This window comes from Lissotriton vulgaris, chromosome 2_1 (assembly GCF_964263255.1).
Source record: "Lissotriton vulgaris chromosome 2_1, aLisVul1.2, whole genome shotgun sequence".
Classification (NCBI taxonomy): domain Eukaryota; kingdom Metazoa; phylum Chordata; class Amphibia; order Caudata; family Salamandridae; genus Lissotriton; species Lissotriton vulgaris.
In genome coordinates this window covers 295265522-295291380 of record NC_141687.1, presented here as the reverse complement: position 1 = coordinate 295291380, position 25859 = coordinate 295265522, and the positions used below count along the sequence as shown (strand labels likewise).

General features: G+C 39.9%; 9 non-coding genes across 9 annotated transcripts; all 9 read right to left on the bottom strand.

The window, feature by feature from the left end:
- Positions 1-1977: 1977 nt before the first annotated feature.
- LOC147730109 (small nucleolar RNA U3) lies at positions 1978-2193 on the bottom strand. The gene has a single exon (XR_015308779.1). It is a non-coding gene; the product is annotated as a small nucleolar RNA U3 (small nucleolar RNA).
- Positions 2194-4810: 2617 nt separating this feature from the next.
- LOC147730108 (small nucleolar RNA U3) lies at positions 4811-5026 on the bottom strand. The gene has a single exon (XR_015308780.1). It is a non-coding gene; the product is annotated as a small nucleolar RNA U3 (small nucleolar RNA).
- A 2617-nt stretch (positions 5027-7643) lies between these two features.
- On the bottom strand, positions 7644-7859 carry LOC147730107 (small nucleolar RNA U3). Its single transcript, XR_015309095.1, has one exon. It is a non-coding gene; the product is annotated as a small nucleolar RNA U3 (small nucleolar RNA).
- Positions 7860-10478: 2619 nt separating this feature from the next.
- On the bottom strand, positions 10479-10694 carry LOC147730106 (small nucleolar RNA U3). The gene has a single exon (XR_015308785.1). It is a non-coding gene; the product is annotated as a small nucleolar RNA U3 (small nucleolar RNA).
- A 3174-nt stretch (positions 10695-13868) lies between these two features.
- LOC147730105 (small nucleolar RNA U3) lies at positions 13869-14084 on the bottom strand. Its single transcript, XR_015309026.1, has one exon. It is a non-coding gene; the product is annotated as a small nucleolar RNA U3 (small nucleolar RNA).
- Positions 14085-16703: 2619 nt separating this feature from the next.
- LOC147730104 (small nucleolar RNA U3) lies at positions 16704-16919 on the bottom strand. The gene has a single exon (XR_015309139.1). It is a non-coding gene; the product is annotated as a small nucleolar RNA U3 (small nucleolar RNA).
- A 2618-nt stretch (positions 16920-19537) lies between these two features.
- Positions 19538-19753, bottom strand: LOC147730103 (small nucleolar RNA U3). Its single transcript, XR_015309096.1, has one exon. It is a non-coding gene; the product is annotated as a small nucleolar RNA U3 (small nucleolar RNA).
- Positions 19754-22372: 2619 nt separating this feature from the next.
- LOC147730102 (small nucleolar RNA U3) lies at positions 22373-22588 on the bottom strand. Its single transcript, XR_015309121.1, has one exon. It is a non-coding gene; the product is annotated as a small nucleolar RNA U3 (small nucleolar RNA).
- A 2630-nt stretch (positions 22589-25218) lies between these two features.
- LOC147730101 (small nucleolar RNA U3) lies at positions 25219-25434 on the bottom strand. The gene has a single exon (XR_015309155.1). It is a non-coding gene; the product is annotated as a small nucleolar RNA U3 (small nucleolar RNA).
- Positions 25435-25859: the final 425 nt, after the last annotated feature.

The following is a 25859-nucleotide window of genomic DNA, read 5'->3' as shown; positions in this document are numbered from 1 at the left end:
CGGAACCTATCGCTTTCAGTAGCGCCCTGAATTCCTGGTTATCTAGGAAAGCGTTCACATGAAAAACAACTTGTCCTACCACCCAGCTTGAATTTATGCGGGTTTTTAAAGCTACTAGACGTTTAGCCTCTCGGAACTACAGAAGTATCCAAAATATAGTTTTTTTTTTGTGCAAAATACTTTTTACACTGGGAAGTGAATACTTGCCGGAAACGTTTGGTACCTAATATTCATCAGAACCCGGAATTGAACTTTTCAGTGTACACTTCTGTCTTCCAGCATATCCTTAAATGAAGAAAGGAACAACTGTCAACAGTAGACAGTTGTTTAAAAAAAAAAACTCTGCCTGTGACCTTCCTTTTTAGATCAGAACTTATCTGCAACACCTTCGGACCACTTACAATTTCTACTTCAATCTTGATTCTTCATAACATATCGCGAACAAAAAGTTTTATAACTCTATGCTAAGCTGTCCAAGGGTTACAGGAAGATATCACAACAACATTTTTTCTGTCACCTGGCTAAGCTCTCAGCAGATCAGTGATAGATAATTAAAACCTGCCGCTGCAGTCTTTGGTTAGAGAACTAAACTTTAATTCAGCATGATAGACTAAAGTTGAAGGCTAGGGACAAACAGAGGAAAGGGGACCGTTCCTGGTCGCCATTGCCTCTTGCGGCAGGCTAAAAGGCTATCACAGTAAGGTCTTAACTGTGTACGTTTTACGTAAAAAGAGGCCATGGCTGGAAAACCAGTCAGGCAATGCCCCAGACTCTTGCATAACCAAGAAGAACAGTCTATGGGTATTCACCTGGCCTGTCACCACACCGTGAACTTCCACAATTTACGGTCTGGCGCCAGCCCACCTAGGTCTTTTCCTAGGCGTCGCAGCAGGGTGGAAATCCAAAATGGTGGCAGTCGGGGCTCGAACCATTAGAAGTTTCAAGGCACAGGTTTATCCTACTATTTACAAACGGCTGATATTTCGATTCTCTACATGAGGGTCTAATCTTCCAGTGTTCGAATATAGCATAATGGAACGCTAAAGGGGGCTACAATGGTCCTTAAATACCCTCTGTTTGAGTTCTTGACTCAAGTTAAAGCTGAGCTTCTATATCGACAGGATAGGGCATTTAATCAATGTGATACCCGAGGTAGAAAGTCTATTCTGATATCACAACATTACAGTCTATGAATTAAGAATATTCTGAGTTAAAGCAGGAGAACCAAGAAAATGGTACTTGCTGGAGCAGGTGGCTCGTTTTGACCATTATTTTTTATTGTTGCAACTCCATTCTCCCCAATGGATCCTTCAAATTCCAAAGTTCGAATACATTAAGCCCTTGATGTAGTAGGGGCTGTTAGGGGGCTAGTTGGGAGCTGCAGGTTTTTGTGCTGAGCACACTAGATTTCATAATGATAAGTAAACATACACAGTCCTTTACTTCTGCTTTGCACTCCACAAAATCCTGTGAAAACTTTAGCAAATACCAAAGGAGGAGTTTTTTATCCTCAGCAGTCTAAGATCCACCGCAGCCTTGTAAGTTGTATAACCTGTGGCCAGGGTGATACGCTTCCTCTTAGTCTAAAAGGCTTAACTAGCATTAGGAGGTTTCTTTAAACAGTCGAATTGAAAGAGTGTTAAATCGTTGAGTAGCAGTAGTTGCCTTGCAGCAGCCTAGGCTCTACAAATAGCTCATACGCACAGTCCGTTTAAAAAGTACTCTTCACTCCCCACTTTCTAAAAAACAAACCTTTTTTTATAAATAACATACCAAAATACCAACTGACGGTGAGAAGTGCTTTTCAAAGATAAGCTCTTGCAAAAACCACAAGTCCAAAAAAGCTCAACAGCTTCTACTAAGTATTCATGAACTCAACAGCTAAATAAAAATAAACCAAAGTGCACACTATAAAAATAACAAACTAAGCAAGAAATTAAGAACGGATAGACTTCCTTACACCCTATAAAGTAGCTAACCACTCAGATTGAGTACTCTTTCTCCAATCCTCTTGAAAGGAATAAGAAAGATCATCAATAGCAAACAGCAGCTACATAAATGCAACACTGTTCACTCACTTCACGCTCAGAAGAGAACACTTCAATTCTTCATCGTGGTTAGCGAAGACCAAACACTTTCAATCACATTTCCTCAGTTAAAAACTATAGAAATGATCCCTGAAAGTATAGTCTTAATAAAACTGTTTATCGCTCACACAGACAGAAAGGGGGGAAACCCTCCTTACTTACAGTAAGACACGGTTCGGCATCATCAACTGAAATAAAAACATATAAATATACACATATCTGTTACTCCACGAAATAACATTCTACCGATACACACGCATATGCATTTATTTACATTAAAACATACTTAATAGATCCTGGTGACACTGCTTTAAAATTTGCATATTTTAAATCAGCAACCAATTAAATTCAACCTGACTCTTCCTGACCCAACGCTGTACCAGAGGGAAAGCTGGAAAATTCTTCAAAAAACTGTGGTTTCCACAATATCATAGAGATGATTTTTAATGAGAATATTTGGTCTAGATTAGGAACAGTCAATCAGCCAAAAGAGTGACACTGATCGCTAGCATATGTGAAGCGTTCTGCTAAGCTTGCAAGTGTGGAAACAAAAGTTGTAGCATTACAGCTACCTTGACATTTTGAACAGTTGCCCCACAGATCAAATGTAGGTCAACATCTTTGATCGGTTACCCCAAAAAAACGAACTGTTCCCCAGTTCACATATAAGACTCTAAGCTGAGGATGGCCTTCGGCGATGGTCCAAACTTTGTGAAAACCTGCTTTCAGCAACTACAGGAGATAACGGAACCTATCGCTTTCAGTAGCGCCCTGAATTCCTGGTTATCTAGGAAAGCGTTCACATGAAAAACAACTTGTCCTACCACCCAGCTTGAATTTATGCGGGTTTTTAAAGCTACTAGACGTTTAGCCTCTCGGAACTACAGAAGTATCCAAAATATAGTTTGTTTTTTTGTGCAAAATACTTTTTACACTGGGAAGTGAATACTTGCCGGAAACGTTTGGTACCTAATATTCATCAGAACCCGGAATTGAACTTTTCAGTGTACACTTCTGTCTTCCAGCATATCCTTAAATGAAGAAAGGAACAACTGTCAACAGTAGACAGTTGTTTAAAAAAAAAACTCTGCCTGTGACCTTCCTTTTTAGATCAGAACTTATCTGCAACACCTTCGGACCACTTACAATTTCTACTTCAATCTTGATTCTTCATAACATATCGCGAACAAAAAGTTTTATAACTCTATGCTAAGCTGTCCAAGGGTTACAGGAAGATATCACAACAACATTTTTTCTGTCACCTGGCTAAGCTCTCAGCAGATCAGTGATAGATAATTAAAACCTGCCGCTGCAGTCTTTGGTTAGAGAACTAAACTTTAATTCAGCATGATAGACTAAAGTTGAAGGCTAGGGACAAACAGAGGAAAGGGGACCGTTCCTGGTCGCCATTGCCTCTTGCGGCAGGCTAAAAGGCTATCACAGTAAGGTCTTAACTGTGTACGTTTTACGTAAAAAGAGGCCATGGCTGGAAAACCAGTCGGGCAATGCCCCAGACTCTTGCATAACCAAGAAGAACAGTCTATGGGTATTCACCTGGCCTGTCACCACACCGTGAACTTCCACAATTTACGGTCTGGCGCCAACCCACCTAGGTCTTTTCCTAGGCGTCGCAGCAGGGTGGAAATCCAAAATGGTGGCAGTCGGGGCTCGAACCATTAGAAGTTTCAAGGCACAGGGTTTATCCTACTATTTACAAACGGCTGATATTTCGATTCTCTACATGAGGGTCTAATCTTCCAGTGTTCGAATATAGCATAATGGAACGCTAAAGGGGGCTACAATGGTCCTTAAATACCCTCTGTTTGAGTTCTTGACTCAAGTTAAAGCTGAGCTTCTATATCGAGAGGATAGGGCATTTAATCAATGTGATACCCGAGGTAGAAAGTCTATTCTGATATCACAACATTCCAGTCTATGAATTAAGAATATTCTGAGTTAAAGCAGGAGAACCAAGAAAATGGTACTTGCTGGAGCAGGTGGCTCGTTTTGACCATTATTTTTTATTGTTGCAACTCCATTCTCCCCAATGGATCCTTCAAATTCCAAAGTTCGAATACATTAAGCCCTTGATGTACTAGGGGCTGTACGGGGGCTAGTTGGGAGCTGCAAGTTTTTGTGCTGAGCACACTAGATTTCATAATGATAAGTAAACATACACAGTCCTTTACTTCTGCTTTGCACTCCACAAATTCCTGTGAAAACTTTAGCAAATACCAAAGGAGGAGTTTTTTATCCTCAGCAGTCTAAGATCCACCGCAGCCTTGTAAGTTGTATAACCTGTGGCCAGGGTGATACGCTTCCTCTTAGTCTAAAAGGCTTAACTAGCATTAGGAGGTTTCTTTAAACAGTCGAATTGAAAGAGTGTTAAATCGTTGAGTAGCAGTAGTTGCCTTGCAGCAGCCTAGGCTCTACAAATAGCTCATACGCACAGTCCGTTTAAAAAGTACTCTTCACTCCCCACTTTCTAAAAGACAAACCTTTTTTTATAAATAACATACCAAAATACCAACTGACGGTGAGAAGTGCTTTTCAAAGATAAGCTCTTGCAAAAACAACAAGTCCAAAAAAGCTCAACAGCTTCTACTAAGTATTCATGAACTCAACAGCTAAATAAAAATAAACCAAAGTGCACACTATAAAAATAACAAACTAAGCAAGAAATTAAGAACGGATAGACTTCCTTACACCCGACAAAGTAGCTAACCACTCAGATTGTGTACTCTTTCTCCAATCCTCTTGAAAGGAATAAGAATTATCATCAATAGCAAACAGCAGTTACATAAATGCAACACTGTTCACTCACTTCACGCTCAGAAGAGAACACTTCAATTCTTCATCGTGGTTAGTGAAGACCAAACACTTTCAATCACATTTCCTCAGTTAAAAACTATAGAAATGATCCCTGAAAGTATAGTCTTAATAAAACTGTTTTTCGCTCACACAGACAGAAAGGGGGGAAACCCTCCTTACTTACAGTAAGACACGGTTCGGCATCATCAACTGAAATAAAAACATATAAATATAAACATATCTGTTACTCCACGAAATAACATTCTACCGATACACACGCATATGCATTTATTTACATTAAAACATACTTAATAGATCCTGGTGACACTGCTTTAAAATTTGCATATTTTAAATCAGCAACCAATTAAATTCAACCTGACTCTTCCTGACCCAACGCTGTACCAGAGGGAAAGCTGGAAAATTCTTCAAAAAACTGTGGTTTCCACAATATCATAGAGATGATTTTTAATGGGAATATTTGGTCTAGATTAGGAACAGTCAATCAGCCAAAAGAGTGACACTGATCGCTAGTATATGTGAAGCGACCTGCTAAGCTTGCAAGTGTGGAAACAAAAGTTGTAGCATTACAGCTACCTTGACATTTTGAACAGTTGCCCCACAGATCAAATGTAGGTCAACATCTTTGATCGGTTACCCCAAAAAAACGAACTGTTCCCCAGTTCACATATAAGACTCTAAGCTGAGGATGGCCTTCGGCGATGGTCCAAACTTTGTGAAAACCTGCTTTCAGCAACTACAGGAGATAACAGAACCTATCGCTTTCAGTAGCGCCCTGAATTCCTGGTTATCTAGGAAAGCGTTCACATGAACAACAACTTGTCCTACCACCCAGCTTGAATGTATGCGGGTTTTTAAAGCTACTAGACGTTTAGCCTCTCGGAACTACAGAAGTATCCAAACTATAGTTTATGTTTTTTGTGCAAAATACTTTTTACACTGGGAAGTGAATACTTGCCGGAAACGTTTGGTACCTAATATTCATCAGAACCCGGAATTGAACTTTTCAGTGTACACTTCTGTCTTCCAGCATATCCTTAAATGAAGAAAGGAACAGCTGTCAACAGTAGACAGTTGTTTAAAAAAAAAACTCTGCCTGTGACCTTCCTTTTTAGATCAGAACTTATCTGCAACACCTTCGGACCACTTACAATTTCTACTTCAATCTTGATTCTTCATAACATATCGCGACAAAAAGTTTTATAACTCTATGCTAAGCTGTCCAAGGGTTACAGGAAGATATCACAACAGCATTTTTTCTGTCACCTGGCTAAGCTCTCAGCATATCAGTGATAGATAATTAAAACCTGCTGCTGCAGTCTTTAGTTAGCGAACTAAACTTTAATTCAGCATGATAGACTAAAGTTGAAGGCTAGGGACAAACAGAGGAAAGGGGACCGTTCCTGGTCACCATTGCCTCTTGCGGCAGGCTAAAAGGCTATCACAATAAGGTCTTAACTGTGTAAGTTTTACGTAAAAAGAGGCCATGGCTGGAAAACCAGTCGGGCAATGCCCCAGACTCTTGCATAACCAAGAAGAACAGTCTATGGGTATTCACCTGGCCTGTCACCACACCGTGAACTTCCACAATTTACGGTCTGGCGCCAGCCCACCTAGGTCTTTTCCTAGGCGTCGCAGCACGGTGGAAATCCAAAATGGTGGCAGTCGGGGCTCGAACCATTAGAAGTTTCAAGGCACAGGGTTTATCCTACTATTTACAAACGGCTGATATTTCGATTCTCTACATGAGGGTCTAATCTTCCAGTGTTCGAATATAGCATAATGGAACGCTAAAGGGGGCTACAATGGTCCTTAAATACCCTCTGTTTGAGTTCTTGACTCAAGTTAAAGCTGAGCTTCTATATCGAGAGGATAGGGCATTTAATCAATGTGATACCCGAGGTAGAAAGTCTATTCTGATATCACAACATTCCAGTTTATGAATTAAGAATATTCTGAGTTAAAGCAGGAGAACCAAGAAAATGGTACTTGCTGGAGCAGGTGGCTTGTTTTGACCATTATTTTTTATTGTTGCAACTCCATTCTCCCCAATGGATCCTTCAAATTCCAAAGTTCGAATACATTAAGCCCTTGATGTACTAAGGGCTGTACGGGGGCTAGTTGGGAGCTGCAAGTTTTTGTGCTGAGCACAGTAGATTTCATAATGATAAGTAAACATACACAGTCCTTTACTTCTGCTTTCCACTCCACAAATTCCTGTGAAAACTTTAGCAAATACCAAAGGAGGAGTTTTTTATCCTCAGCAGTCTAAGATCCACCGCAGCCTTGTAAGTTGTATAACCTGTGACCAGGGTGTTACGCTTCCTCTTAGTCTAAAAGGCTTAACTAGCATTAGGAGGTTCCTTTAAACAGTCGAATTGAAAGAGTGTTAAATCGTTGAGTAGCAGTAGTTGCCTTGCAGCAGCCTAGGCTCTACAAATAGCTCATACGCACAGTCCATTTAAAAAGTACTTTTCACTCCCCACGTTCTAAAAAACAAACCTTTTTTTATAAATAACATACCAAAATACCAACTGTCGGTGAGAAGTGCTTTTCAAAGATAAGCTCTTGCAAAAACCACAAGTCCAAAAAAGCTCAACAGCTTCTACTAAGTATTCATGAACTCAACAGCTAAATAAAAATAAACCAAAGTGCACACTATAAAAATAACAAACTAAGCAAGAAATTAAGAACGGGTAGACTTCCTTACACCCTATAAAGTAGCTAACCACTCAGATTGTGTACTCTTTCTCCATTCCTCTTGAAAGGAATAAGAACGATCATCAACAGCAAACAGCAGCTACATAAATGCAACACTGTTCACTCACTTCACGCTCAGAAGAGAACACTTCAATTCTTCATCGTGGTTAGCGAAGACCAAACACTTTCAATCACATTTCCTCAGTTAAACACTATAGAAACGATCCCTGAAAGTATAGTCTTAATAAAACTGTTTATCGCTCACACAGACAGAAAGGGGGGAAACCCTCCTTACTTACAGTAAGACACGGTTCGGCATCATCAACTGAAATAAAAACATATAAATATAAACATATCTGTTACTCCACGAAATAATATTCTACCGATACACACGCATATGCATTTATTTACATTAAAACATACTTAATAGATCCTGGTGACACTGCTTTAAAATTTGCATATTTTAAATCAGCAACCAATTAAATTCAACCTGACTCTTCCTGACCCAACGGTGTACCAGAGGGAAAGCTGGAAAATTCTTCAAAAAACTGTGGTTTCCACAATATCATAGAGATGATTTTTAATGGGAATATTTGGTCTAGATTAGGAACAGTCAATCAGCCAAAAGAGTGACACTGATCGCTAGCATATGTGAAGCGACCTGCTAAGCTTGCAAGTGTGGAAACAAAAGTTGTAGCATTACAGCTACCTTGACATTTTGAACAGTTGCCCCACAGATCAAATGTAGGTCAACATCTTTGATCGGTTACCCCAAAAAAACGAACTGTTCCCCAGTTCACATATAAGACTCTAAGCTGAGGATGGCCTTCGGCGATGGTCCATACTTTGTGAAAACCTGCTTTCAGCAACTACAGGAGATAACGGAACCTATCGCTTTCAGTAGCGCCCTGAATTCCTGGTTATCTAGGAAAGCGTTCACATGAACAACAACTTGTCCTACCACCCAGCTTGAATTTATGCAGGTTTTTAAAGCTACTAGACGTTTAGCCTCTCGGAACTACAGAAGTATCCAAAATATAGTTTATGTTTTTTTGTGCAAAATACTTTTTACACTGGGAAGTGAATACTTGCCGGAAACGTTTGGTACCTAATATTCATCAGAACCCGGAATTGAACTTTTCAGTGTACACTTCTGTCTTCCAGCATATCCTTAAATGAAGAAAGGAACAGCTGTCAACAGTAGACAGTTGTTTAAAAATAAAACTCTGCCTGTGACCTTCCTTTTTAGATCAGAACTTATCTGCAACACCTTCGGACCACTTACAATTTCTACTTCAATCTTGATTCTTCATAACATATCGCGAACAAAAAATGTTATAACTCTATGCTAAGCTGTCCAAGGGTTACAGGAAGATATCACAACAGCATTTTTTCTGTCACCTGGCTAAGCTCTCAGCAGATCAGTGATAGATAATCAAAACCTGCCGCTGCAGTCTTTGGTTAGAGAACTAAACTTTAATTCAGCATGATAGACTAAAGTTGAAGGCTAGGGACAAACAGAGGAAAGGGGACCGTTCCTGGTCGCCATTGCCTCTTGCGGCAGGCTAAAAGGCTATCACAGTAAGGTCTTAACTGTGTAAGTTTTACGTAAAAAGAGGCCATGGCTGGAAAACCAGTCGGGCAATGCCCCAGACTCTTGCATAACCAAGAAGAACAGTCTATGGGTATTCACCTGGCCTGTCACCACACCGTGAACTTCCACAATTTACGGTCTGGCGCCAGCCCACCTAGGTCTTTTCCTAGGCGTCACAGCACGGTGGAAATCCAAAATGGTGGCAGTCGGGGCTCGAACCATTAGAAGTTTCAAGGCACAGGGTTTATCCTACTATTTACAAACGGCTGATATTTCGATTCTCTACATGAGGGTCTAATCTTCCAGTGTTCGAATATAGCATAATGGAACGCTAAAGGGGGCTACAATGGTCCTTAAATACCCTCTGTTTGAGTTCTTGACTCAAGTTAAAGCTGAGCTTCTATATCGAGAAGATAGGGCATTTAATCAATGTGATACCCGAGGTAGAAAGTCTATTCTGATATCTCAACATTCCAGTCTATGAATTAAGAATATTCTGAGTTAAAGCAGGAGAACCAAGAAAATGGTACTTGCTGGAGCAGGTGGCTCGTTTTGACCATTATTTTTTATTGTTGCAACTCCATTCTCCCCAATGGATCCTTCAAATTCCAAAGTTCGAATACATTAAGCCCTTGATGTACTAGGGGCTGTACGGGGGCTAGTTGGGAGCTGCAAGTTTTTGTGCTGAGCACACTAGATTTCATAATGATAAGTAAACATACACAGTCCTTTACTTCTGCTTTGCACTCCACAAATTCCTGTGAAAACTTTAGCAAATACCAAAGGAGGAGTTTTTTATCCTCAGCAGTCTAAGATCCACCGCAGCCTTGTAAGTTGTATAACCTGTGACCAGGGTGTTACGCTTCCTCTTAGTCTAAAAGGCTTAACTAGCATTAGGAGGTTCCTTTAAACAGTCGAATTGAAAGAGTGTTAAATCGTTGAGTAGCAGTAGTTGCCTTGCAGCAGCCTAGGCTCTACAAATAGCTCATACGCACAGTCCATTTAAAAAGTACTTTTCACTCCCCACGTTCTAAAAAACAAACCTTTTTTTATAAATAACATACCAAAATACCAACTGACGGTGAGAAGTGCTTTTCAAAGATAAGCTCTTGCAAAAACCACAAGTCCAAAAAAGCTCAACAGCTTCTACTAAGTATTCATGAACTCAACAGCTAAATAAAAATAAACCAAAGTGCACACTATAAAAATAACAAACTAAGCAAGAAATTAAGAACGGGTAGACTTCCTTACACCCTATAAAGTAGCTAACCACTCAGATTGTGTACTCTTTCTCCAATCCTCTTGAAAGGAATAAGAACGATCATCAACAGCAAAGAGCAGCTACATAAATGCAACACTGTTCACTCACTTCACGCTCAGAAGAGAACACTTCAATTCTTCATCGTGGTTAGCGAAGACCAAACACTTTCAATCACATTTCCTCAGTTAAAAACTATAGAAACGATCCCTGAAAGTATAGTGTTAATAAAATTGTTTATCGCTCACACAGACAGAAAGGGGGGAAACCCTCCTTACTTACAGTAAGACACGGTTCGGCATCATCAACTGAAATAAAAACATATAAATATAAACATATCTGTTACTCCACGAAATAACATTCTACTGATACACACGCATATGCATTCATTTACATTAAAACATACTTAATAGATCCTGGTGACACTGCTTTAAAATTTGCATATTTTAAATCAGCAACCAATTAAATTCAACCTGACTCTTCCTGACCCAACGCTGTACCAGAGGGAAAGCTGGAAAATTCTTCAAAAAACTGTGGTTTCCACAATATCATAGAGATGATTTTTAATGGGAATATTTGGTCTAGATTAGGAACAGTCAATCAGCCAAAAGAGTGACACTGATCGCTAGCATATGTGAAGCGACCTGCTAAGCTTGCAAGTGTGGAAACAAAAGTTGTAGCATTACAGCTACCTTGACATTTTGAACAGTTGCCCCACAGATCAAATGTAGGTCAACATCTTTGATCGGTTACCCCAAAATAACGAACTGTTCCCCAGTTCACATATAAGACTCTAAGCTGAGGATGGCCTTCGGCGATGGTCCAAACTTTGTGAAAACCTGCTTTCAGCAACTACAGGAGATAACGGAACCTATCGCTTTCAGTAGCGCCCTGAATTCCTGGTTATCTAGGAAAGCGTTGACATGAACAACAACTTGTCCTACCACCCAGCTTGAATTTATGCGGGTTTTTAAAGCTACTAGACGTTTAGCCTCTCGGAACAACAGAAGTATCCAAAATATAGTTCATGTTTTTTTGTGCAAAATACTTTTTACACTGGGAAGTGAATACTTGCCGGAAACGTTTGGTACCTAATATTCATCAAAACCCGGAATTGAACTTTTCAGTGTACACTTCTGTCTTCCAGCATATCCTTAAATGAAGAAAGGAACAGCTGTCAACAGTAGACAGTTGTTTAAAAAAAAAACTCTGCCTGTGACCTTCCTTTTTGGATCAGAACTTATCTGCAACACCTTCGGACCACTTACAATTTCTACTTCAATCTTGATTCTTCATAACATATCGCGAACAAAAAGTTTTATAACTCTATGCTAAGCTGTCCAAGGGTTACAGGAAGATATCACAACAGCATTTTTTCTGTCACCTGGCTAAGCTCTCAGCAGATCAGTGATAGATAATTAAAACCTGCCGCTGCAGTCTTTGGTTAGAGAACTAAACTTTAATTCAGCATGATAGACTAAAGTTGAAGGCTAGGGACAAACAGAGGAAAGGGGACCGTTCCTGGTCGCCATTGCCTCTTGCGGCAGGCTAAAAGGCTATCACAGTAAGGTCTTAACTGTGTAAGTTTTACGTAAAAAGAGGCCATGGCTGGAAAACCAGTCGGGCAATGCCCCAGACTCTTGCATAACCAAGAAGAACAGTCTATGGGTATTCACCTGGCCTGTCACCACACCGTGAACTTCCACAATTTACGGTCTGGCGCCAGCCCACCTAGGTCTTTTCCTAGGCGTCGCAGCACGGTGGAAATCCAAAATGGTGGCAGTCGGGGCTCGAACCATTAGAAGTTTCAAGGCACAGGGTTTATCCTACTATTTACAAACAGCTGATATTTCGATTCTCTACATGAGGGTCTAATCTTCCAGTGTTCGAATATAGCATAATGGAACGCTAAAGGGGGCTACAATGGTCCTTAAATACCCTCTGTTTGAGTTCTTGACTCAAGTTAAAGCTGAGCTTCTATATCGAGAGGATAGGGCATTTAATCAATGTGATACCCGAGGTAGAAAGTCTATTCTGATATCACAACATTCCAGTCTATGAATTGAGAATATTCTGAGTTAAAGCAGGAGAACCAAGAAAATGGTACTTGCTGGAGCAGGTGGCTTGTTTTGACCATTATTTTTTATTGTTGCAACTCCATTCTGCCCAATGGATCCTTCAAATTGCAAAGTTCGAATACATTAAGCCCTTGATGTACATGGGGCTGTACGGGGGCTAGTTGGGAGCAGCAAGTTTTTGTGCTGAGCACACTAGGGGGCATATTACCAACAACTAGCGATAATTTTTGTCTCTAACTTGTTTAGAGACAAAAATTATCGCCGCACATCGGCGATTTTTATCGCAGATAAACCTTGCTATTAACAAGGTTTATCGCAAATGCGATAAAAAACGGCCGAAATGCATGAATATCGCTGAAAAGTCAGCGATATTCATGCATTATCGAGCAAATGCTCTTAGCCATGTTATCCACCTCCCATTGGATAACATGGCTAAGAACTGCTCAGGGCAGGTGTTAGCTTTTGGAGATATTCCCGCTTAGCGCGAATATCTCCAAAAGTTGGTAATAGGAGATAGCGATGTTAGCGACTGTTTTCAGTCTCTAACATCTTGGCACGCCCACTTTGCATCTCATTAGTGATAAATATCACTGACATGCAAAGTGGGGCCCAAGATGGTCGCTATCTCCTACTAGCTGTCGCTAACTGGTGTTAGCGACAGCTTGGTAATAGGGAGATAATTTTATCTCCGCTTTCTTGGCTTTTAAAGCCAAAAAAGCGGAGATAAACCCCCTTGATAATATGCCCCTGGATTTCATAATGATAAGTAAACATACACAGTCCTTTACTTCTGCTTTGCACTCCACAAATTCCTGTGAAAACTTTAGCAAATACCAAAGGAGGAGTTTTTTATCCTCAGCAGTCTAAGATCCACCGCAGCCTTGTAAGTTGTATAACCTGTGGCCAGGGTGATACGCTTCCTCTTAGTCTAAAAGGCTTAACTAGCATTAGGAGGTTTCTTTAAACAGTCAAATTGAAAGAGTGTTAAATCGTTGAGTAGCAGTAGTTGCCTTGCAGCAGCCTAGGCTCTACAAATAGCTCATACGCACAGTCCGTTTAAAAAGTACTCTTCACTCCCCACTTTCTAAAAAACAAACCTTTTTTTATAAATAACATACCAAAATACCAACTGACGGTGAGAAGTGCTTTTCAAAGATAAGCTCTTGCAAAAACCACAGGTCCAAAAAAGCTCAACAGCTTCTACTAAGTATTCATGAACTCAACAGCTAAATAAAAATAAACGAAAGTGCACACTATAAAAATAACAAACTAAGCAAGAAATTAAGAACGGATAGACTTCCTTACACCCTATAAAGTAGCAAACCACTCAGATTGTGTACTCTTTCTCCAATCCTCTTGAAAGGAATAAGAACGATCATCAATAGCAAACAGCAGCTACATAAATGCAACACTGTTCACTCACTTCACGCTCAGAAGAGAACACTTCAATTCTTCATCGTGGTTAGCGAAGACCAAACACTTTCAATCACATTTCCTCAGTTAAAAACTATAGAAATGATCCCTGAAAGTATAGTCTTAATAAAACTGTTTATCGCTCACACAGACAGAAAGGGGGGAAACCCTCCTTACTTACAGTAAGACACGGTTCGGCATCATCAACTGAAATAAAAACATATAAATATACACATATCTGTTACTCCACGAAATAACATTCTACCGATACACACGCATATGCATTTATTTACATTAAAACATACTTAATAGATCCTGGTGACACTGCTTTAAAATTTGCATATTTTAAATCAGCAACCAATTAAATTCAACCTGACTCTTCCTGACCCAACGCTGTACCAGAGGGAAAGCTGGAAAATTCTTCAAAAAACTGTGGTTTCCACAATATCATAGAGATGATTTTTAATGGGAATATTTGGTCTAGATTAGGAACAGTCAATCAGCCAAAAGAGTGACACTGATCGCTAGCATATGTGAAGCGACCTGCTAAGCTTGCAAGTGTGGAAACAAAAGTTGTAGCATTACAGCTACCTTGACATTTTGAACAGTTGCCCCACAGATCAAATGTAGGTCAACATCTTTGATCGGTTACCCCAAAAAAGACGAACTGTTCCCCAGTTCACATATAAAACTCTAAGCTGAGGATGGCCTTCGGCGATGGTCCAAACTTTGTGAAAACCTGCTTTCAGCAACTACAGGAGATAACGGAACCTATCGCTTTCAGTTCGGCCCTGAATTCCTGGTTATCTAGGAAAGCGTTCACATGAACAACAACTTGTCCTACCACCCAGCTTGAATTTATGCGGGTTTTTAAAGCTACTAGACGTTTAGCCTCTCGGAACTACAGAAGTATCCAAAATATAGTTTATGTTTTTTTGTGCAAAATACTTTTTACACTGGGAAGTGAATACTTGCCGGAAACGTTTGGTACCTAATATTCATCAGAACCCGGAATTGAACTTTTCAGTGTACACTTCTGTCTTCCAGCATATCCTTAAATGAAGAAAGGAACAGCTGTCAACAGTAGACAGTTGTTTAAAAAAAAACTCTGCCTGTGACCTTCCTTTTTAGATCAGAACTTATCTGCAACATCTTCGGACCACTTACAATTTCTACTTCAATCTTGATTCTTCATAACATATCGCGAACAAAAAGTTTTATAACTCTATGCTAAGCTGTCCAAGGGTTACAGGAAGATATCACAATAGCATTTTTTCTGTCACCTGGCTAAGCTCTCAGCAGATCAGTGATAGATAATTAAAACCTGCCGCTGCAGTCTTTAGTTAGCGAACTAAACTTTAATTCAGCATGATAGACTAAAGTTGAAGGTTAGGGACAAACAGAGGAAAGGGGACCGTTCCTGGTCGCCATTGCCTCTTGCGGCAGGCTAAAAGGCTATCACAATAAGGTCTTAACTGTGTAAGTTTTACGTAAAAAGAGGCCATGGCTGGAAAACCAGTCGGGCAATGCCCCAGACTCTTGCATAACCAAGAAGAACAGTCTATGGGTATTCACCTGGCCTGTCACCACACCGTGAACTTCCACAATTTACGGTCTGGCGCCAGCCCACCTAGGTCTTTTCCTAGGCGTCGCAGCACGGTGGAAATCCAAAATGGTGGCAGTCGGGGCTCGAACCATTAGAAGTTTCAAGGCACAGGGTTTATCCTACTATTTACAAACGGCTGATATTTCGATTCTCTACATGAGGGTCTAATCTTCCAGTGTTCGAATATAGCATAATGGAACGCTAAAGGGGGCTACAATGGTCCTTAAATACCCTCTGTTTGAGTTCTTGACTCAAGTTAAAGCTGAGCTTCTATATCGAGAGGATAGGGCATTTAATCAATGTGATACCCGAGGTAGAAAGTCTATTCTGATATCACAACATTCCAGTCTATGAATTAAGAATATTCTGAGTTAAAGCAGGAGAACCAAGAAAATGGTACTTGCTGGAGCAGGTGGCTCGTTTTGACCATTATTTTTTATTGTTGCAACTCCATTCTCCCCAATGGATCCTTCAAATTCCAAAGTTCGAATACATTAAGCCCTTGATGTACTAAGGGCTGTACGGGGGCTAGTTGGGAGCTGCAAGTTTTTGTGCTGAGCACACTAGATTTCATAATGATAAGTAAACATACACAGTCCTTTACTTCTGCTTTGCACTCCACAAATTCCTGTGAAAACTTTAGCAAATACCAAAGGAGGAGTTTTTTATCCTCAGCAGTCTAAGATCCACCGCAGCCTTGTAAGTTGTATAACCTGTGACCAGGGTGTTACGCTTCCTCTTAGTCTAAAAGGCTTAACTAGCATTAGGAGGTTCCTTTAAACAGTCGAATTGAAAGAGTGTTAAATCGTTGAGTAGCAGTAGTTGCCTTGCAGCAGCCTAGGCTCTACAAATAGCTCATACGCACAGTCCATTTAAAAAGTACTCTTCACTCCCCACGTTCTAAAAAACAAACCTTTTTTTATAAATAACATACCAAAATACCAACTGACGGTGAGAAGTGCTTTTCAAAGATAAGCTCTTGCAAAAACCACAAGTCCAAAAAAGCTCAATAGCTTCTACTAAGTATTCATGAACTCAACAGCTAAATAAAAATAAACCAAAGTGCACACTATAAAAATAACAAACTAAGCAAGAAATTAAGAATGGGTAGACTTCCTTACACCCTATAAAGTAGCTAACCACTCAGATTGTGTACTCTTTCTCCAATCCTCTTGAAAGGAATAAGAACGATCATCAATAGCAAACAGCAGCTACATAAATGCAACACTGTTCACTCACTTCACGCTCAGAAGAGAACACTTCAATTCTTCATCGTGGTTAGCGAAGACCAAACACTTTCAATCACATTTCCTCAGTTAAAAACTATAGAAATGATCCCTGAAAATATAGTCTTAATAAAACTGTTTATCGCTCACACAGACAGAAAGGGGGGAAACCCTCCTTACTTACAGTAAGACACGGTTCGGCATCATCAACTGAAATAAACACATATAAATATAAACATATCTGTTACTCCACGAAATAACATTCTACCGATACACACGCATATGCATTTATTTACATTAAAACATACTTAATAGATCCTGGTGACACTGCTTTAAAATTTGCATATTTTAAATCAGCAACCAATTAAATTCAACCTGACTCTTCCTGACCCAACGCTGTACCAGAGGGAAAGCTGGAAAATTCTTCAAAAAACTGTGGTTTCCACAATATCATAGAGATGATTTTTAATGGGAATATTTGGTCTAGATTAGGAACAGTCAATCAGCCAAAAGAGTGACACTGATCGCTAGCATATGTGAAGCGACCTGCTAAGCTTGCAAGTGTGGAAACAAAAGTTGTAGCATTACAGCTACCTTGACATTTTGAACAGTTGCCCCACAGATCAAATGTAGGTCAACATCTTTGATCGGTTACCCCAAAATAACGAACTGTTCCCCAGTTCACATATAAGACTCTAAGCTGAGGATGGCCTTCGGGGATGGTCCAAACTTTGTGAAAACCTGCTTTCAGCAACTACAGGAGATAACGGAACCTATCGCTTTCAGTAGCGCCCTGAATTCCTGGTTATCTAGGAAAGCGTTCACATGAACAACAACTTGTCCTACCACCCAGCTTGAATTTATGCGGGTTTTTAAAGCTACTAGACGTTTAGCCTCTCGGAACTACAGAAGTATCCAAAATATAGTTTATGTTTTTTTGTGCAAAATACTTTTTACACTGGGAAGTGAATACTTGCCGGAAACGTTTGGTACCTAATATTCATCAGAACCCGGAATTGAACTTTTCAGTGTACACTTCTGTCTTCCAGCATATCCTTAAATGAAGAAAGGAACAGCTGTCAACAGTAGACAGTTGTTTAAAAAAAAACCTCTGCCTGTGACCTTCCTTTTTAGATCAGAACTTATCTGCAACACCTTCGGACCACTTACAATTTCTACTTCAATCTTGATTCTTCATAACATATCGTGACAAAAAGTTTTATAACTCTATGCTAAGCTGTCCAAGGGTTACAGGAAGATATCACAACAGCATTTTTTCTGTCAGCTGGCTAAGCTCTCAGCAGATCAGTGATAGATAATTAAAACCTGCCGCTGCAGTCTTTGGTTAGAGAACTAAACTTTAATTCAGCATGATAGACTAAAGTTGAAGGCTAGGGACAAACAGAGGAAAGGGGACCGTTCCTGGTCGCCATTGCCTCTTGCGGCAGGCTAAAAGGCTATCACAGTAAGGTCTTAACTGTGTAAGTTTTACGTAAAAAGAGGCCATGGCTGGAAAACCAGTCGGGCAATGCCCCAGACTCTTGCATAACCAAGAAGAACAGTCTATGGGTATTCACCTGGCCTGTCACCACACCGTGAACTTCCACAATTTACGGTCTGGCGCCAGCCCACCTAGGTCTTTTCCTAGGCGTCGCAGCACGGTGGAAATCCAAAATGGTGGCAGTCGGGGCTCGAACCATTAGAAGTTTCAAGGCACAGGGTTTATCCTACTATTTACAAACGGCTGATATTTCGATTCTCTACATGAGGGTCTAATCTTCCAGTGTTCGAATATAGCATAATGGAACGCTAAAGGGGGCTACAGTGGTCCTTAAATACCCTCTGTTTGAGTTCTTGACTCAAGTTAAAGCTGAGCTTCTATATCGAGAAAATAGGGCATTTAATCAATGTGATACCCGAGGTAGAAAGTCTATTCTGATATCACAACATTCCAGTCTATGAATTAAGAATATTCTGAGTTAAAGCAGGAGAACCAAGAAAATGGTACTTGCTGGAGCAGGTGGCTCGTTTTGACCATTATTTTTTATTGTTGCAACTCCATTCTCCCCAATGGATCCTTCAAATTCCAAAGTTCGAATACATTAAGCCCTTGATGTACTAGGGGCTGTACGGGGGCTAGTTGGGAGCTGCAAGTTTTTGTGCTGAGCACACTAGATTTCATAATGATAAGTAAACATACACAGTCCTTTACTTCTGCTTTGCACTCCACAAATTCCTGTGAAAACTTTAGCAAATACCAAAGGAGGAGTTTTTTATCCTCAGCAGTCTAAGATCCACCGCAGCCTTGTAAGTTGTATAACCTGTGGCCAGGGTGATACGCTTCCTCTTAGTCTAAAAGGCTTAACTAGCATTAGGAGGTTTCTTTAAACAGTCGAATTGAAAGAGTGTTAAATCGTTGAGTAGCAGTAGTTGCCTTGCAGCAGCCTAGGCTCTACAAATAGCTCATACGCACAGTCCGTTTAAAAAGTACTCTTCACTCCCCACTTTCTAAAAGACAAACCTTTTTTTATAAATAACATACCAAAATACCAACTGACGGTGAGAAGTGCTTTTCAAAGATAAGCTCTTGCAAAAACCACAAGTCCAAAAAAGCTCAACAGCTTCTACTAAGTATTCATGAACTCAACAGCTAAATAAAAATAAACCAAAGTGCACACTATAAAAATAACAAACTAAGCAAGAAATTAAGAACGGATAGACTTCCTTACACCCTATAAAGTAGCTAACCACTCAGATTGTGTACTCTTTCTCCAATCCTCTTGAAAGGAATAAGAACGATCATCAATAGCAAACAGCAGTTACATAAATGCAACACTGTTCACTCACTTCACGCTCAGAAGAGAACACTTCAATTCTTCATCGTGGTTAGCGAAGACCAAACACTTTCAATCACATTTCCTCAGTTAAAAACTATAGAAATAATCCCTGAAAGTATAGTCTTAATAAAACTGTTTATCGCTCACACAGACAGAAAGGGGGGAAACCCTCCTTACTTACAGTAAGACACGGTTCGGCATCATCAACTGAAATAAAAACATATAAATATACACATATCTGTTACTCCACGAAATAACATTCTACCGATACACACGCATATGCATTTATTTACATTAAAACATACTTAATAGATCCTGGTGACACTGCTTTAAAATTTGCATATTTTAAATCAGCAACCAATTAAATTCAACCTGACTCTTCCTGACCCAACGCTGTACCAGAGGGAAAGCTGGAAAATTCTTAAAAAAACTGTGGTTTCCACAATATCATAGAGATGATTTTTAATGGGAATATTTGGTCTAGATTAGGAACAGTCAATCAGCCAAAAGAGTGACACTGATCGCTAGCATATGTGAAGCGACCTGCTAAGCTTGCAAGTGTGGAAACAAAAGTTGTAGCATTACAGCTACCTTGACATTTTGAACAGTTGCCCCACAGATCAAATGTAGGTCAACATCTTTGATCGGTTACCCCAAAAAAACGAACTGTTCCCCAGTTCACATATAAGACTCTAAGCTGAGGATGGCCTTCGGCGATGGTCCAAACTTTGTGAAAACCTGCTTTCAGCAACTACAGGAGATAACGGAACCTATCGCTTTCAGTAGCGCCCTGAATTCCTGGTTATCTAGGAAAGCGTTCACATGAACAACAACTTGTCCTACCACCCAGCTTGAATTTATGCGGGTTTTTAAAGCTACTAGACGTTTAGCCTCTCGGAACTACAGAAGTATCCAAAATATAGTTTATGTTTTTTTGTGCAAAATACTTTTTACACTGGGAAGTGAATACTTGCCGGAAACGTTTGGTACCTAATATTCATCAGAACCCGGAATTGAACTTTTCAGTGTACACTTCTGTCTTCCAGCATATCCTTAAATGAAGAAAGGAACAGCTGTCAACAGTAGACAGTTGTTTAAAAAAAAAACTCTGCCTGTGACCTTCCTTTTTAGATCAGAACTTATCTGCAACACCTTCGGACCACTTACAATTTCTACTTCAATCTTGATTCTTCATAACATATCGCGAACAAAAAGTTTTATAACTCTATGCTAAGCTGTCCAAGGGTTACAGGAAGATATCACAACAGCATTTTTTCTGTCACCTGGCTAAGCTCTCAGCAGATCAGTGATAGATAATTAAAACCTGCCGCTGCAGTCTTTAGTTAGAGAACTAAACTTTAATTCAGCATGATAGACTAAAGTTGAAGGCTAGGGACAAACAGAGGAAAGGGGACCGTTCCTGGTCGCCATTGCCTCTTGCGGCAGGCTAAAAGGCTATCACAGTAAGGTCTTAACTGTGTAAGTTTTACGTAAAAAGAGGCCATGGCTGGAAAACCAGTCGGGCAATGCCCCAGACTCTTGCATAACCAAGAAGAACAGTCTATGGGTATTCACCTGGCCTGTCACCACACCGTGAACTTCCACAATTTACGGTCTGGCGCCAGCCCACCTAGGTCTTTTCCTAGGCGTCGCAGCACGGTGGAAATCCAAAATGGTGGCAGTCGGGGCTCGAACCATTAGAAGTTTCAAGGCACAGGGTTTATCCTACTATTTACAAACGGCTGATATTTCAATTCTCTACATGAGGGTCTAATCTTCCAGTGTTCGAATATAGCATAATGGAACGCTAAAGGGGGCTACAATGGTCCTTAAATACCCTCTGTTTGAGTTCTTGACTCAAGTTAAAGCTGAGCTTCTATATCGAGAGGATAGGGCATTTAATCAATGTGATACCCGAGGTAGAAAGTCTATTCTGATATCACAACATTCCAGTCTATGAATTAAGAATATTCTGAGTTAAAGCAGGAGAACCAAGAAAATGGTACTTGCTGGAGCAGGTGGCTCGTTTTGACCATTATTTTTTATTGTTGCAACTCCATTCTCCCCAATGGATCCTTCAAATTCCAAAGTTCGAATACATTAAGCCCTTGATGTAGTAGGGGCTGTACGGGGGCTAGTTGGGAGCTGCAAGTTTTTGTGCTGAGCACACTAGATTTCATAATGATAAGTAAACATACACAGTCCTTTACTTCTGCTTTGCACTCCACAAATTCCTGTGAAAACTTTAGCAAATACCAAAGGAGGAGTTTTTTATCCTCAGCAGTCTAAGATCCACCGCAGCCTTGTAAGTTGTATAACCTGTGGCCAGGGTGATACGCTTCCTCTTAGTCTAAAAGGCTTAACTAGCATTAGGAGGTTTCTTTAAACAGTCGAATTGAAAGAGTGTTAAATCGTTGAGTAGCAGTAGTTGCCTTGCAGCAGCCTAGGCTCTACAAATAGCTCATACGCACAGTCCGTTTAAAAAGTACTCTTCACTCCCCACTTTCTAAAAGACAAACCTTTTTTTATAAATAACATACCAAAATACCAACTGACGGTGAGAAGTGCTTTTCAAAGATAAGCTCTTGCAAAAACAACAAGTCCAAAAAAGCTCAACAGCTTCTACTAAGTATTCATGAACTCAACAGCTAAATAAAATTAAACCAAAGTGCACACTATAAAAATAACAAACTAAGCAAGAAATTAAGAACGGATAGACTTCCTTACACCCTATAAAGTAGCTAACCACTCAGATTGTGTACTCTTTCTCCAATCCTCTTGAAAGGAATAAGAACGATCATCAATAGCAAACAGCAGTTACATAAATGCAACACTGTTCACTCACTTCAAGCTCAGAAGAGAACACTTCAATTCTTCATCGTGGTTAGCGAAGACCAAACACTTTCAATCACATTTCCTCAGTTAAAAACTATAGAAATGATCCCTGAAAGTATAGTCTTAAAGTATAGTCTTAATAAAACTGTTTATCGCTCACACAGACAGAAAGGGGGGAAACCCTCCTTACTTACAGTAAGACACGGTTCGGCATCATCAACTGAAATAAAAACATATAAATATACACATATCTGTTACTCCACGAAATAACATTCTACCGATACACACGCATATGCATTTATTTACATTAAAACATACTTAATAGATCCTGGTGACACTGCTTTAAAATTTGCATATTTTAAATCAGCAACCAATTAAATTCAACCTGACTCTTCCTGACCCAACGCTGTACCAGAGGGAAAGCTGGAAAATTCTTCAAAAAACTGTGGTTTCCACAATATCATAGAGATGATTTTTAATGGGAATATTTGGTCTAGATTAGGAACAGTCAATCAGCCAAAAGAGTGACACTGATCGCTAGCATATGTGAAGCGACCTGCTAAGCTTGCAAGTGTGGAAACAAAAGTTGTAGCATTACAGCTACCTTGACATTTTGAACAGTTGCCCCACAGATCAAATGTAGGTCAACATCTTTGATCGGTTACCCCAAAAAAACGAACTGTTCCCCAGTTCACATATAAGACTCTAAGCTGAGGATGGCCTTCGGCGATGGTCCAAACTTTGTGAAAACCTGCTTTCAGCAACTACAGGAGATAACGGAACCTATCGCTTTCAGTAGCGCCCTGAATTCCTGGTTATCTAGGAAAGCGTTCAAATGAACAACAACTTGTCCTACCACCCAGCTTGAATTTATGCGGGTTTTTAAAGCTACTAGACGTTTAGCCTCTCGGAACTACAGAAGTATCCAAAATATAGTTTGTTTTTTTGTGCAAAATACTTTTTACACTGGGAAGTGAATACTTGCCGGAAACGTTTGGTACCTAATATTCATCAGAACCCGGAATTGAACTTTTCAGTGTACACTTCTGTCTTCCAGCATATCCTTAAATGAAGAAAGGAACAACTGTCAACAGTAGACAGTTGTTTAAAAAAAAAAACTCTGCCTGTGACCTTCCTTTTTAGATCAGAACTTATCTGCAACACCTTCGGACCACTTACAATTTCTACTTCAATCTTGATTCTTCATAACATATCGCGAACAAAAAGTTTTATAACTCTATGCTAAGCTGTCCAAGGGTTACAGGAAGATATCACAACAACATTTTTTCTGTCACCTGGCTAAGCTCTCAGCAGATCAGTGATAGATAATTAAAACCTGCCGCTGCAGTCTTTGGTTAGAGAACTAAACTTTAATTCAGCATGATAGACTAAAGTTGAAGGCTAGGGACAAACAGAGGAAAGGGGACCGTTCCTGGTCGCCATTGCCTCTTGCGGCAGGCTAAAAGGCTATCACAGTAAGGTCTTAACTGTGTAAGTTTTACGTAAAAAGAGGCCATGGCTGGAAAACCAGTCGGGCAATGCCCCAGACTCTTGCATAACCAAGAAGAACAGTCTATGGGTATTCACCTGGCCTGTCACCACACCGTGAACTTCCACAATTTACGGTCTGGCGCCAGCCCACCTAGGTCTTTTCCTAGGCGTCGCAGCAGGGTGGAAATCCAAAATGGTGGCAGTCGGGGCTCGAACCATTAGAAGTTTCAAGGCACAGGTTTATCCTACTATTTACAAACGGCTGATATTTCGATTCTCTACATGAGGGTCTAATCTTCCAGTGTTCGAATATAGCATAATGGAACGCTAAAGGGGGCTACAATGGTCCTTAAATACCCTCTGTTTGAGTTCTTGACTCAAGTTAAAGCTGAGCTTCTATATCGACAGGATAGGGCATTTAATCAATGTGATACCCGAGGTAGAAAGTCTATTCTGATATCACAACATTACAGTCTATGAATTAAGAATATTCTGAGTTAAAGCAGGAGAACCAAGAAAATGGTACTTGCTGGAGCAGGTGGCTCGTTTTGACCATTATTTTTTATTGTTGCAACTCCATTCTCCCCAATGGATCCTTCAAATTCCAAAGTTCGAATACATTAAGCCCTTGATGTAGTAGGGGCTGTTAGGGGGCTAGTTGGGAGCTGCAGGTTTTTGTGCTGAGCACACTAGATTTCATAATGATAAGTAAACATACACAGTCCTTTACTTCTGCTTTGCACTCCACAAATTCCTGTGAAAACTTTAGCAAATACCAAAGGAGGAGTTTTTTATCCTCAGCAGTCTAAGATCCACCGCAGCCTTGTAAGTTGTATAACCTGTGGCCAGGGTGATACGCTTCCTCTTAGTCTAAAAGGCTTAACTAGCATTAGGAGGTTTCTTTAAACAGTCGAATTGAAAGAGTGTTAAATCGTTGAGTAGCAGTAGTTGCCTTGCAGCAGCCTAGGCTCTACAAATAGCTCATACGCACAGTCCGTTTAAAAAGTACTCTTCACTCCCCACTTTCTAAAAAACAAACCTTTTTTTATAAATAACATACCAAAATACCAACTGACGGTGAGAAGTGCTTTTCAAAGATAAGCTCTTGCAAAAACCACAAGTCCAAAAAAGCTCAACAGCTTCTACTAAGTATTCATGAACTCAACAGCTAAATAAAAATAAACCAAAGTGCACACTATAAAAATAACAAACTAAGCAAGAAATTAAGAACGGATAGACTTCCTTACACCCTATAAAGTAGCTAACCACTCAGATTGTGTACTCTTTCTCCAATCCTCTTGAAAGGAATAAGAAAGATCATCAATAGCAAACAGCAGCTACATAAATGCAACACTGTTCACTCACTTCACGCTCAGAAGAGAACACTTCAATTCTTCATCGTGGTTAGCGAAGACCAAACACTTTCAATCACATTTCCTCAGTTAAAAACTATAGAAATGATCCCTGAAAGTATAGTCTTAATAAAACTGTTTATCGCTCACACAGACAGAAAGGGGGGAAACCCTCCTTACTTACAGTAAGACACGGTTCGGCATCATCAACTGAAATAAAAACATATAAATATACACATATCTGTTACTCCACGAAATAACATTCTACCGATACACACGCATATGCATTTATTTACATTAAAACATACTTAATAGATCCTGGTGACACTGCTTTAAAATTTGCATATTTTAAATCAGCAACCAATTAAATTCAACCTGACTCTTCCTGACCCAACGCTGTACCAGAGGGAAAGCTGGAAAATTCTTCAAAAAACTGTGGTTTCCACAATATCATAGAGATGATTTTTAATGAGAATATTTGGTCTAGATTAGGAACAGTCAATCAGCCAAAAGAGTGACACTGATCGCTAGCATATGTGAAGCGTTCTGCTAA